Source organism: Narcine bancroftii, chromosome 2 (genome assembly GCF_036971445.1).
Source record: "Narcine bancroftii isolate sNarBan1 chromosome 2, sNarBan1.hap1, whole genome shotgun sequence".
Classification (NCBI taxonomy): domain Eukaryota; kingdom Metazoa; phylum Chordata; class Chondrichthyes; order Torpediniformes; family Narcinidae; genus Narcine; species Narcine bancroftii.
In genome coordinates, this window is record NC_091470.1 from 135,583,243 (window position 1) to 135,597,225 (window position 13,983).

Below are 13,983 nucleotides of genomic sequence, written 5' to 3' on the forward strand. Positions count from 1 at the left end.
CTGTTTGCCCGCCTCTGATTCCCCGCCTCTGTTTCCCCATATCTGATTCCCCGCCTCTGAATCCCCAACTCTGATTCCCTGCCTCTGATTCCCCAGCTCTGATTCCCCGCCTTTGACTCCCCCCGTCTGATTCCCCGCCTCTGAATCCCCGTTTCTGATATCCTGCCTCTGATTCCCCGCCTCTGATTCCCCATCTCAGATTCACAGCCTCTGATTCCCCACCTCTGATTCCCCATCTCTGATTCCGCACATCCGATTCCCTGCCTCTGATTCCCCGACTCTGATTCCCCACCTCTGATTCCCCAGCTCTGATTCCCCGCCTCTGATTCCCCAACTCTGATTCCCCGCCTCTGATAACCCAGCTCTGATTCCCCGCCTCTGATTCCCCGTGTTTGATTCCCTGCCTCTGATTCCCCGCCTCTGATTCCCCATCTCTGATTCACCGCCTTTGATTCGCCACCTCTGATTCCCCATATCTGATTCCTCGCCTCTGTTTCCCCGCCTGTGATTCCCCGCCTCTGATTCCCCATATCTCACTCCCCGCCTCTGATTCCCCATCTCTGATTCCCGGACTCTGATTCCCCACCTCTGATTCCCGGCCTCTTATTCCCGGCATCTGATTCCGGCCTCTGATTCCCGGCCTCTGATTCCCTGCTTCTGATTCTGATTCCCTGCCTCTGATTCCCCATTTCTGATTCCGTACATCTAATTCCCTGCCTCAGATTCCCCACCTCTGATTCCCCATATCTGATTCCCCGCCTCTGTTTCCCCGCCTCTGATTCCCCGCCTCTGTTTCCCCATATCTAAGTCCCCGCCTCTGATTCCCCAACTTTGATTCCCCACCTCTGATTCCCCAGCTCTGATTCCCCGCTTCTGATTCCCCGCATCTGATTCCCTGCATCTGATTCCCAGCCTCTGATTCCCTGCCTCTTATTCACAACCTCTGATTCCCCACCTCTGACTCCCCATATCTGATTCCCCGCCTCTGTTTCCCCGCCTCTGATTCCCCGCCTCTGTTTCCCCATATCTGATTCCCCGCCTCTATTTGCCCGCCTCTGATTCCCCGCCTCTGTTTCCCCATATCTGATTCCCCGCCTCTGAATCCCCAACTCTGATTCCCTGCCTCTAATTTCCCAGCTCTGATTCCCCGCCTCTGATTCCCCGTGTCTGATTTCCTGCCTCTGATTCCCCACCTCTGATTACCCATGTCTGATTCACCGCCTCTGATTCCCCACCTCTGATTCCCCATCTCTGATTCCGCACATCCGATTCCCTGCCTCTGATTCCCAGCCTTTGATTCACTGCCTCTGATTCCCCAGCTCTGATTACCCGCCTCTGATTCCCCGCGTCTTATTCCCTGCTTCTGATTCTGATTCCCTGCCTCTGATTCCCCATCTCTGATTCCGCACATCTGATTCCCTGCCTCTGATTCCCCACCTCTGATTCCCCATAACTGATTTCCCGCCTCTGTTTCCCCGCCTCTGATTCCCCATATCTAATTCCCCACTTCTGATGCACCAACTCTGATTCCCCGCCTCTGATTCCCCGTGTATGATTCCCTGCCTCTGATTCCCCGCCTCTGATTCCCCGTGTATGATTCCCTGCCTCTGTTTCCCCGCCTCTGATTCCCCGCCCCTGTTTCCCCATATCTGATTCCACGCCTCTGATTCCCCATATCTAAGTCCCCGCCTCTGATTCCCCAACTTTGATTCCCCACCTCTGATACCCCAGCTCTGATTCCCCGCCTCTGATTCCCCGCATCTGATTCCCTGCATCTGATTCCCAGCCTCTGATTCCCTGCATCTGATTCCCAGCCTCTGATTCCCTGCCTCTGATTCCCCACCTCTGATTCCCCATATCTGATTCCCCGCCTCTGTTTCCACGCCTCTGATTCCCCGCCTCTGTTTCCCCATATCGGATTCCCCGCCTCTATTTGCCCACCTCTGATTCCCCACCTCTATTTCCCCATATCTGATTCCCCGCCTCTGAATCCCCAACTCTGATTCCCTGCATCTAATTCCCCAGCTCTAATTCCCCGCCAATGATTCCCCGTGTCTGATTTCCTGCCTCTGATTCCCCGCCTCTGATTACCCATGTCTGATTCACCGCCTCTGATTCCCCAACTCTGATTCCCCATCTCTGATTCCGCACATCCGATTCCGTGCCTCTTATTCCCAGCATCTGATTCCAGGCCTCTGATTCCCGGCCTCTGATTCCCCGCTTCTGATTCTGATTCCCTGCCTCTGATTCCCCATCTCTGATTCCGCACATTTGATTCCCTGCCTCTGATTCCCCACCTCTGATTCCCCATATCTGATTCCCCGCCTCTGTTTCCCCGCCTCTGATTCCCCGCCTCTGTTTCCCCATATCTAATTCCCCACCTCTGATGCACCAACTCTGATTCCCCGACTCTGATTCCCCAGCTCTGATTCACCGCCTCTGATTCCCCGCATCCGATTCCCCATATCTGATTCCCCGCCTCTGTTGCCCCGCCTCTGATTCCCCGCCTCTGTTTCCCCATATCTGATTCCCCGCCTCTGATTCCCAACTATGATTCCCCGCCTCTGATTCCCCAGCTCTGATTCCCTGCCTCTGATTCCCCGCGTTCTATTCCCTACCTCTGATTCCCCGCCTGTGATTCCCCATCTCTGATTCACCACCTCTGATTCCCCACCTCTGATTCCCCATATCTAATTCCCCGCCTCTGTTTGCCCGCCTCTGATTCCCCGCCTCTGTTTCCCCATATCTGATTCCCCGCCTCTGAATCCCCAACTCTGATTCCCTGCCTCTGATTCCCCAGCTCTGATTCCCCGCCTTTGACTCCCCCCGTCTGATTCCCCGCCTCTGAATCCCCGTGTCTGATATCCTGCCTCTGATTCCCCGCCTCTGATTCCCCATCTCAGATTCACAGCCTCTGATTCCCCACCTCTGATTCCCCATCTCTGATTCCGCACATCCGATTCCCTGCCTCTGATTCCCCGACTCTGATTCCCCACCTCTGATTCCCCAGCTCTGATTCCCCGCCTCTGATTCCCCAACTCTGATTCCCCGCCTCTGATAACCCAGCTCTGATTCCCCGCCTCTGATTCCCCGTGTTTGATTCCCTGCCTCTGATTCCCCGCCTCTGATTCCCCATCTCTGATTCACCGCCTTTGATTCGCCACCTCTGATTCCCCATATCTGATTCCTCGCCTCTGTTTCCCCGCCTGTGATTCCCCGCCTCTGATTCCCCATATCTCACTCCCCGCCTCTGATTCCCCATCTCTGATTCCCGGACTCTGATTCCCCACCTCTGATTCCCGGCCTCTTATTCCCGGCATCTGATTCCGGCCTCTGATTCCCGGCCTCTGATTCCCTGCTTCTGATTCTGATTCCCTGCCTCTGATTCCCCATTTCTGATTCCGCACATCTAATTCCCTGCCTCAGATTCCCCACCTCTGATTCCCCATATCTGATTCCCCGCCTCTGTTTCCCCGCCTCTGATTCCCCGCCTCTGTTTCCCCATATCTAAGTCCCCGCCTCTGATTCCCCAACTTTGATTCCCCACCTCTGATTCCCCAGCTCTGATTCCCCGCTTCTGATTCCCCGCATCTGATTCCCTGCATCTGATTCCCAGCCTCTGATTCCCTGCCTCTGATTCACAACCTCTGATTCCCCACCTCTGACTCCCCATATCTGATTCCCCGCCTCTGTTTCCCCGCCTCTGATTCCCCGCCTCTGTTTCCCCATATCTGATTCCCCGCCTCTATTTGCCCGCCTCTGATTCCCCGCCTCTGTTTCCCCATATCTGATTCCCCGCCTCTGAATCCCCAACTCTGATTCCCTGCCTCTAATTTCCCAGCTCTGATTCCCCGCCTCTGATTCCCCGTGTCTGATTTCCTGCCTCTGATTCCCCACCTCTGATTACCCATGTCTGATTCACCGCCTTTGATTCCCCACCTCTGATTCCCCATCTCTGATTCCGCACATCCGATTCCCTGCCTCTGATTCCCAGCCTTTGATTCACTGCCTCTGATTCCCCAGCTCTGATTCCCCGCCTCTGATTCCCCGCGTCTTATTCCCTGCTTCTGATTCTGATTCCCTGCCTCTGATTCCCCATCTCTGATTCCGCACATCTGATTCCCTGCCTCTGATTCCCCACCTCTGATTCCCCATAACTGATTTCCCGCCTCTGTTTCCCCGCCTCTGATTCCCCATATCTATTTCCCCACCTCTGATGCACCAACTCTGATTCCCCGCCTCTGATTCCCCGTGTATGATTCCCTGCCTCTGATTCCCCGCCTCTGATTCCCCGTGTATGATTCCCTGCCTCTGTTTCCCCGCCTCTGATTCCCCGCCCCTGTTTCCCCATATCTGATTCCACGCCTCTGATTCCCCATATCTAAGTCCCTGCCTCTGATTCCCCACCTCTGATTCCCCATATCTGATTTCCCGCCTTTGTATCCCCGCCTCTGATTCCCCGCCTCTGTTTCCCCATATCTAAGTCCCCGCCTCTGATTCCCCAACTTTGATTCCCCACCTCTGATTCCCCAGCTCTGATTCCCCGCTTCTGATTCCCCGCATCTGATTCCCTGCATCTGATTCCCAGCCTCTGATTCCCTGCCTCTGATTCACAACCTCTGATTCCCCACCTCTGACTCCCCATATCTGATTCCCCGCCTCTGTTTCCCCGCCTCTGATTCCCCGCCTCTGTTTCCCCATATCTGATTCCCCGCCTCTATTTGCCCGCCTCTGATTCCCCGCCTCTGTTTCCCCATATCTGATTCCCCGCCTCTGAATCCCCAACTCTGATTCCCTGCCTCTAATTTCCCAGCTCTGATTCCCCGCCTCTGATTCCCCGTGTCTGATTTCCTGCCTCTGATTCCCCACCTCTGATTACCCATGTCTGATTCACCGCCTTTGATTCCCCACCTCTGATTCCCCATCTCTGATTCCGCACATCCGATTCCCTGCCTCTGATTCCCAGCCTTTGATTCACTGCCTCTGATTCCCCAGCTCTGATTCCCCGCCTCTGATTCCCCGCGTCTTATTCCCTGCTTCTGATTCTGATTCCCTGCCTCTGATTCCCCATCTCTGATTCCGCACATCTGATTCCCTGCCTCTGATTCCCCACCTCTGATTCCCCATAACTGATTTCCCGCCTCTGTTTCCCCGCCTCTGATTCCCCATATCTATTTCCCCACCTCTGATGCACCAACTCTGATTCCCCGCCTCTGATTCCCCGTGTATGATTCCCTGCCTCTGATTCCCCGCCTCTGATTCCCCGTGTATGATTCCCTGCCTCTGTTTCCCCGCCTCTGATTCCCCGCCCCTGTTTCCCCATATCTGATTCCACGCCTCTGATTCCCCATATCTAAGTCCCTGCCTCTGATTCCCCACCTCTGATTCCCCATATCTGATTTCCCGCCTTTGTATCCCCGCCTCTGATTCCCCGCCTCTGTTTCCCCATATCTAAGTCCCCGCCTCTGATTCCCCAACTCTGATTCCCCACCTCTGATTCCCCGCATCTGATTCCCCGCATCTGATTCCCTGCATCTGATTCCAAGCCTCTGATTCCCTGCCTCTGATTCCCAAACTCTGATTCCCCACCTCTTATTCCCCATATCTGATTTCCCGCCTCTGTTTCCCCGCCTCTGATTCCCCGCCTCTGTTTCACCATATCTGATTCCCGGCCTCTGATTTCTTGCCTCTGATTCCCCATCTCCGATTCCGCACATCTGATTCCCTGCCTCTGATTCCCCGCCTCTGATTCCCCGCCTCTGATTCCCTGCCTCTGATTCCCAACCTCTGATTCCCCACCTCTGATTCCCCGTGTTTGATTCCCCGCCTCTGTTTCCCCGCCTCTGATTCCCCGCCTCTGATTCCCCAACTCTAATTCCCCGCCTCTGATTCCCCAGATCTGATTCCCTGCATTTGTTTCCCCGCCTCTGATTCCCTGCCTCTGATTCCCAACCTCTGATTCCACACCTCTGATTCCCCATATCTGATTCCCCGCCTCTGTTTCCCCGCCTCTGATTCCCCGCCCCTGTTTCCCCATATCTGATTCCCCGCCTCTGATTCCCCAACTCTGATTCCCCGCCTCTGATTCCCCAGCTCTGATTCCCCGCCTCTGATTCCCCGTGTATGATTCCCTGCCTCTGATTCCCCGCCTCTGATTCCCCATCTCTGATTCACCACCTTTGATTCGCCACCTCTGATTCCCCATATCTGATTCCCCACCTCTGTTTCCCCGCCTCTGATTCCCCGCCTCTGATTCTCCATATCTCATTCCCCGCCTCTGAATCCCCATCTCTGATTCCCGGACTCTGATTCCCCACCTCTGATACCCGGCCTCTTATTCCCAGCATCTGATTCCAGGCCTCTGATTCCCGGCCTCTGATTCCCCGCTTCTGATTCTGATTCCCTGCCTCTGATTCCCCATCTCTGATTCCGCACATTTGATTCCCTGCCTCTGATTCCCCACCTCTGATTCCCCATATCTGATTCCCCGCCTCTGTTTCCCCGCCTCTGATTCCCCGCCTCTGTTTCCCCATATCTAATTCCCCACCTCTGATGCACCAACTCTGATTCCCCGACTCTGATTCCCCAGCTCTGATTCACCGCCTCTGATTCCCCGCATCCGATTCCCCATATCTGATTCCCCGCCTCTGTTTCCCCGCCTCTGATTCCCCGCCTCTGTTTCCCCATATCTGATTCCCCGCCTCTGATTCCCAACTATGATTCCCCGCCTCTGATTCCCCAGCTCTGATTCCCTGTCTCTGATTCCCCGCGTTCTATTCCCTACCTCTGATTCCCCGCCTGTGATTCCCCATCTCTGATTCACCACCTCTGATTCCCCACCTCTGATTCCCCATATCTAATTCCCCGCCTCTGTTTGCCCGCCTCTGATTCCCCGCCTCTGTTTCCCCATATCTGATTCCCCGCCTCTGAATGCCCAACTCTGATTCCCTGCCTCTGATTCCCCAGCTCTGATTCCCCGCCTTTGACTCCCCCCGTCTGATTCCCCGCCTCTGAATCCCCGTTTCTGATATCCTGCCTCTGATTCCCCGCCTCTGATTCCCCATCTCAGATTCACAGCCTCTGATTCCCCACCTCTGATTCCCCATCTCTGATTCCGCACATCCGATTCCCTGCCTCTGATTCCCCGACTCTGATTCCCCACCTCTGATTCCCCAGCTCTGATTCCCCGCCGCTGATTCCCCAACTCTGATTCCCCGCCTCTGATAACCCAGCTCTGATTCCCCGCCTCTGATTCCCCGTGTTTGATTCCCTGCCTCTGATTCCCCGCCTCTGATTCCCCATCTCTGATTCACCGCCTTTGATTCGCCACCTCTGATTCCCCATATCTGATTCCTCGCCTCTGTTTCCCCGCCTGTGATTCCCCGCCTCTGATTCCCCATATCTCACTCCCCGCCTCTGATTCCCCATCTCTGATTCCCGGACTCTGATTCCCCACCTCTGATTCCCGGCCTCTTATTCCCGGCATCTGATTCCGGCCTCTGATTCCCGGCCTCTGATTCCCTGCTTCTGATTCTGATTCCCTGCCTCTGATTCCCCATTTCTTATTCCGTACATCTAATTCCCTGCATCAGATTCCCCACCTCTGATTCCCCATATCTGATTCCCCGCCTCTGTTTCCCCGCCTCTGATTCCCCGCCTCTGTTTCCCCATATCTAAGTCCCCGCCTCTGATTCCCCAACTTTGATTCCCCACCTCTGATTCCCCAGCTCTGATTCCCCGCTTCTGATTCCCCGCATCTGATTCCCTGCATCTGATTCCCAGCCTCTGATTCCCTGCCTCTTATTCACAACCTCTGATTCCCCACCTCTGACTCCCCATATCTGATTCCCCGCCTCTGTTTCCCCGCCTCTGATTCCCCGCCTCTGTTTCCCCATATCTGATTCCCCGCCTCTATTTGCCCGCCTCTGATTCCCCGCCTCTGTTTCCCCATATCTGATTCCCCGCCTCTGAATCCCCAACTCTGATTCCCTGCCTCTAATTTCCCAGCTCTGATTCCCCGCCTCTGATTCCCCGTGTCTGATTTCCTGCCTCTGATTCCCCACCTCTGATTACCCATGTCTGATTCACCGCCTCTGATTCCCCACCTCTGATTCCCCATCTCTGATTCCGCACATCCGATTCCCTGCCTCTGATTCCCAGCCTTTGATTCACTGCCTCTGATTCCCCAGCTCTGATTACCCGCCTCTGATTCCCCGCGTCTTATTCCCTGCTTCTGATTCTGATTCCCTGCCTCTGATTCCCCATCTCTGATTCCGCACATCTGATTCCCTGCCTCTGATTCCCCACCTCTGATTCCCCATAACTGATTTCCCGCCTCTGTTTCCCCGCCTCTGATTCCCCATATCTAATTCCCCACTTCTGATGCACCAACTCTGATTCCCCGCCTCTGATTCCCCGTGTATGATTCCCTGCCTCTGATTCCCCGCCTCTGATTCCCCGTGTATGATTCCCTGCCTCTGTTTCCCCGCCTCTGATTCCCCGCCCCTGTTTCCCCATATCTGATTCCACGCCTCTGATTCCCCATATCTAAGTCCCCGCCTCTGATTCCCCAACTTTGATTCCCCACCTCTGATACCCCAGCTCTGATTCCCCGCCTCTGATTCCCCGCATCTGATTCCCTGCATCTGATTCCCAGCCTCTGATTCCCTGCATCTGATTCCCAGCCTCTGATTCCCTGCCTCTGATTCCCCACCTCTGATTCCCCATATCTGATTCCCCGCCTCTGTTTCCACGCCTCTGATTCCCCGCCTCTGTTTCCCCATATCGGATTCCCCGCCTCTATTTGCCCACCTCTGATTCCCCACCTCTATTTCCCCATATCTGATTCCCCGCCTCTGAATCCCCAACTCTGATTCCCTGCATCTAATTCCCCAGCTCTAATTCCCCGCCAATGATTCCCCGTGTCTGATTTCCTGCCTCTGATTCCCCGCCTCTGATTACCCATGTCTGATTCACCGCCTCTGATTCCCCAACTCTGATTCCCCATCTCTGATTCCGCACATCCGATTCCGTGCCTCTTATTCCCAGCATCTGATTCCAGGCCTCTGATTCCCGGCCTCTGATTCCCCGCTTCTGATTCTGATTCCCTGCCTCTGATTCCCCATCTCTGATTCCGCACATTTGATTCCCTGCCTCTGATTCCCCACCTCTGATTCCCCATATCTGATTCCCCGCCTCTGTTTCCCCGCCTCTGATTCCCCGCCTCTGTTTCCCCATATCTAATTCCCCACCTCTGATGCACCAACTCTGATTCCCCGACTCTGATTCCCCAGCTCTGATTCACCGCCTCTGATTCCCCGCATCCGATTCCCCATATCTGATTCCCCGCCTCTGTTGCCCCGCCTCTGATTCCCCGCCTCTGTTTCCCAATATCTGATTCCCCGCCTCTGATTCCCAACTATGATTCCCCGCCTCTGATTCCCCAGCTCTGATTCCCTGCCTCTGATTCCCCGCGTTCTATTCCCTACCTCTGATTCCCCGCCTGTGATTCCCCATCTCTGATTCACCACCTCTGATTCCCCACCTCTGATTCCCCATATCTAATTCCCCGCCTCTGTTTGCCCGTCTCTGATTCCCCGCCTCTGTTTCCCCATATCTGATTCCCCGCCTCTGAATCCCCAACTCTGATTCCCTGCCTCTGATTCCCCAGCTCTGATTCCCCGCCTTTGACTCCCCCCGTCTGATTCCCCGCCTCTGAATCCCCGTGTCTGATATCCTGCCTCTGATTCCCCGCCTCTGATTCCCCATCTCAGATTCACAGCCTCTGATTCCCCACCTCTGATTCCCCATCTCTGATTCCGCACATCCGATTCCCTGCCTCTGATTCCCCGACTCTGATTCCCCACCTCTGATTCCCCAGCTCTGATTCCCCGCCTCTGGTTCCCCAACTCTGATTCCCCGCCTCTGATAACCCAGCTCTGATTCCCCGCCTCTGATTCCCCGTGTTTGATTCCCTGCCTCTGATTCCCCGCCTCTGATTCCCCATCTCTGATTCACCGCCTTTGATTCGCCACCTCTGATTCCCCATATCTGATTCCTCGCCTCTGTTTCCCCGCCTGTGATTCCCCGCCTCTGATTCCCCATATCTCACTCCCCGCCTCTGATTCCCCATCTCTGATTCCCGGACTCTGATTCCCCACCTCTGATTCCCGGCCTCTGATTCCCTGCTTCTGATTCTGATTCCCTGCCTCTGATTCCCCATCTCTGATTCCGCACATCTAATTCCCTGCCTCTGATTCCCCACCTCTGATTCCCCATCTCTGATTCCCGGACTCTGATTCCCCACCTCTGATTCCCGGCCTCTTATTCCCGGCATCTGATTCCGGCCTCTGATTCCCGGCCTCTGATTCCCTGCTTCTGATTCTGATTCCCTGCCTCTGATTCCCCATTTCTGATTCCGCACATCTAATTCCCTGCCTCAGATTCCCCACCTCTGATTCCCCATATCTGATTCCCCGCCTCTGTTTCCCCGCCTCTGATTCCCCGCCTCTGTTTCCCCATATCTAAGTCCCCGCCTCTGATTCCCCAACTTTGATTCCCCACCTCTGATTCCCCAGCTCTGATTCCCCGCTTCTGATTCCCCGCATCTGATTCCCTGCATCTGATTCCCAGCCTCTGATTCCCTGCCTCTGATTCACAACCTCTGATTCCCCACCTCTGACTCCCCATATCTGATTCCCCGCCTCTGTTTCCCCGCCTCTGATTCCCCGCCTCTGTTTCCCCATATCTGATTCCCCGCCTCTATTTGCCCGCCTCTGATTCCCCGCCTCTGTTTCCCCATATCTGATTCCCCGCCTCTGAATCCCCAACTCTGATTCCCTGCCACTAATTTCCCAGCTCTGATTCCCCGCCTCTGATTCCCCGTGTCTGATTTCCTGCCTCTGATTCCCCACCTCTGATTACCCATGTCTGATTCACCGCCTTTGATTCCCCACCTCTGATTCCCCATCTCTGATTCCGCACATCCGATTCCCTGCCTCTGCTTCCCAGCCTTTGATTCACTGCCTCTGATTCCCCAGCTCTGATTCCCCGCCTCTGATTCCCCGCGTCTTATTCCCTGCTTCTGATTCTGATTCCCTGCCTCTGATTCCCCATCTCTGATTCCGCACATCTGATTCCCTGCCTCTGATTCCCCACCTCTGATTCCCCATAACTGATTTCCCGCCTCTGTTTCCCCGCCTCTGATTCCCCATATCTATTTCCCCACCTCTGATGCACCAACTCTGATTCCCCGCCTCTGATTCCCCGTGTATGATTCCCTGCCTCTGATTCCCCGCCTCTGATTCCCCGTGTATGATTCCCTGCCTCTGTTTCCCCGCCTCTGATTCCCCGCCCCTGTTTCCCCATATCTGATTCCACGCCTCTGATTCCCCATATCTAAGTCCCCGCCTCTGATTCCCCAACTTTGATTCCCCACCTCTGATACCCCAGCTCTGATTCCCCGCCTCTGATTCCCCGCATCTGATTCCCTGCATCTGATTCCCAGCCTCTGATTCCCTGCATCTGATTCCCAGCCTCTGATTCCCTGCCTCTGATTCCCCACCTCTGATTCCCCATATCTGATTCCCCGCCTCTGTTTCCACGCCTCTGATTCCCCGCCTCTGTTTCCCCATATCGGATTCCCCGCCTCTATTTGCCCACCTCTGGTTCCCCACCTCTATTTCCCCATATCTGATTCCCCGCCTCTGAATCCCCAACTCTGATTCCCTGCATCTAATTCCCCAGCTCTAATTCCCCGCCAATGATTCCCCGTGTCTGATTTCCTGCCTCTGATTCCCCGCCTCTGAATACCCATGTCTGATTCACCGCCTCTGATTCCCCACCTCTGATTCCCCATCTCTGATTCCGCACATCCGATTCCCTGCCTCTGATTCCCCGCCTCTGATTCACCGCCTCTGATTCCCGGCCTCTGATTTCCCGCCTCTGATTCCCTGCCACTGATACCCCGCCCCTGATTCCCCACCTCTGATTCCCCATATCTGATTCCCCGCCTCTGTTTCCCCGCCTCTGATTCCCCGCCTCTGATTCCCCATACCTCATTCCCCGCCTCTGAATCCCCATCTCTGATTCCCGGACTCTGATTCCCCACCTCTGATTCCCGGCCTCTTATTCCCGGCATCTGATTCCGGCCTCTGATTCCCGGCCTCTGATTCCCTGCTTCTGATTCTGATTCCATGCCTTTGATTCCCCATCTCTGATTCCGCACATCTGATTCCCTGCCTCTGATTCCCAACCTCTGATTCCCCATTTCTGATTCCCCGCCTCTGTTTCCCCGCCTCTGATTCCCCGCCTCTGTTTCCCAATATCTAAGTCCCCGCCTCTGATTCCCCAACTCTGATTCCCCACCTCTGATTCCACAGCTCAGATTCCCCGCCTCTGATTCCCCGCATCTGATTCCCTGCATCTGATTCCAAGCCTCTGATTCCCTGCCTCTGATTCCCAAACTCTGATTCCCCACCTCTGATTCCTCATATCTGATTCCCCGCCTCTGTTTCCCCGCCTCTGATTCCCCGCCTCTGTTTCACCATATCTGATTCCCGGCCTCTGATTCCCCGCCTCTGATTCCCCGCCTCTGATTTCTTGCCTCTGATTCCCCATCTCCGATTCCGCACATCTGATTCCCTGCCTCTGATTCCCCGCCTCTGATTCCCCGCCTCTGATTCCCTGCCTCTGATTCCCAACCTCTGATTCCCCACCTCTGATTCCCCGTGTTTGATTCCCCGCCTCTGATTCCCCAACTCTACTTCCCCGCCACTGATTCCCCAGATCTGATTCCCTGCCTCTGTTTCCCCGCCTCTGATTCCCTGCCTCTGATTCCCAACCTCTGATTCCACACCTCTGATTCCCCATATCTGATTCCCCGCCTTTGTTTCCCCGCCTCTGATTCCCCGCCCCTGTTTCCCCATATCTGATTCCCCGCCTCTGATTCCCCAACTCTGATTCCCCGCCTCTGATTCCCCAGCTCTGATTCCCCGCCTCTGATTCCCCATCTCTGATTCATCGCCTTTGATTCGCCACCTCTGATTCCCCATATCTGATTCCCCACCTCTGTTTCCCCGCCTCTGATTCCCCGCCTCTGATTCTCCATATCTCATTCCCCGCCTTTGAATCCCAATCTCTGATTCCCGGACTCTGATTCCCCACCTCTGATTCCCGGCCTCTTATTCCAAGCATCTGATTCCAGGCCTCTGATTCCCCGCTTCTGATTCTGATTCCCTGCCTCTGATTCCCCATCTCTGATTCCGCACATCTGATTCCCTGCCTCTGATTCCCCACCTCTGATTCCCCATATCTGATTCCCCGCCTCTGTTTCCCCGCCTCTGATTCCCCGCCTCTGTTTCCCCATATCTAATTCCCCACCTCTGATGCACCAACTCTGATTCCCCGCCTCTGATTCCCCAGCTCTGATTCCCCGCCTCTGATTCCCCGCATCCGATTCCCCATATCTGATTCCCCGCCTCTGTTTCCCCGCCTCTGATTCCCCGCCTCTGTTTCCCCATATCTGATTCCCCGCCTCTGTTTCCCCATATCTGATTCCACGCCTCTATTTGCCCACCTCTGATTCCCCACCTCTGTTTCCCCATATCTGATTCCCCGCCTCTGAATCCCCAACTCTGATTCCCTGCATCTAATTCCCCAGCTCTGATTCCCCGCCTCTGATTCCCCGTGTCTGATTTCCTGCCTATGATTCCCCGCCTCTGATTACCCATGTCTGATTCACCGCCTCTGATTCCCCACCTCTGATTCCCCATCTCTGATTCCGCACATCCGATTCCCTGCCTCTGATTCCCCGACTCTGATTCCCCACCTCTGATTCCCCAGCTCTGATTCCCCGCCTCTGATTCCCCAACTCTGATTCCCCGCCTCTGATAACCCAGCTCTGATTCCCCGCCTCTGATTCCCCGTGTTTGATTCCCTGCCTCTCATTCCCCGCCTCTGATTCCCCATCTCTGATTCACCGCC